Source organism: Ostrea edulis, chromosome 1 (genome assembly GCF_947568905.1).
Source record: "Ostrea edulis chromosome 1, xbOstEdul1.1, whole genome shotgun sequence".
Lineage (NCBI taxonomy): Eukaryota > Metazoa > Mollusca > Bivalvia > Ostreida > Ostreidae > Ostrea > Ostrea edulis.
The window spans coordinates 89461760-89462351 of record NC_079164.1 but is presented as its reverse complement, the minus strand read 5'-3'; positions in this window follow the sequence as shown (position 1 = coordinate 89462351).

Genomic DNA, 592 nt, shown 5'->3' with positions numbered 1-592 from the left:
TCTCTTTGTCCATTTATAAAGAGCATCACAGTATAAACTCACTCTGCCGTTTTTTATATGCACATTTGATTTCATCTAAAAACCGTCACAAATTATCAGAAGTGAGATGAAACCCCACACGGGGAATCGCAATTAATATTGCATACAGGAAGGACTTTTAAATTTTTCTCAACGATTTTTCTCTTTTCCTCTTCTTCTCTCTTAATTTTTGTACCCCTGATTAGGAAATGTTGTGTAAATTGTAGAAATAACTATAAGTGTATATAAAGGAACTATTTGCTATTGGTAGCTGAGGCTACTTCCTAAGGTGCACTCTGGCTGTTTACACACGTGAAAAACGTGTAGATTTGAGGGTAGTCTTGTTTGTGGGTAATTTTTATTTTGAAAATGCCGTGTATGGTGTTGTTTTTCGTGTTGGGTAACATAGAACATTTCTGACTGCGTTATTCGGCATCAATTCTGCAAACTTATTTTTAATGATTTCTTTTCCTCTATATAATATTAATATGTAGTGAAAATAATTACCAGTGTGATACCTAAATGCATATTTGAATTGTTGCGCACATGAATTGAATGAACAATATCTTTAATT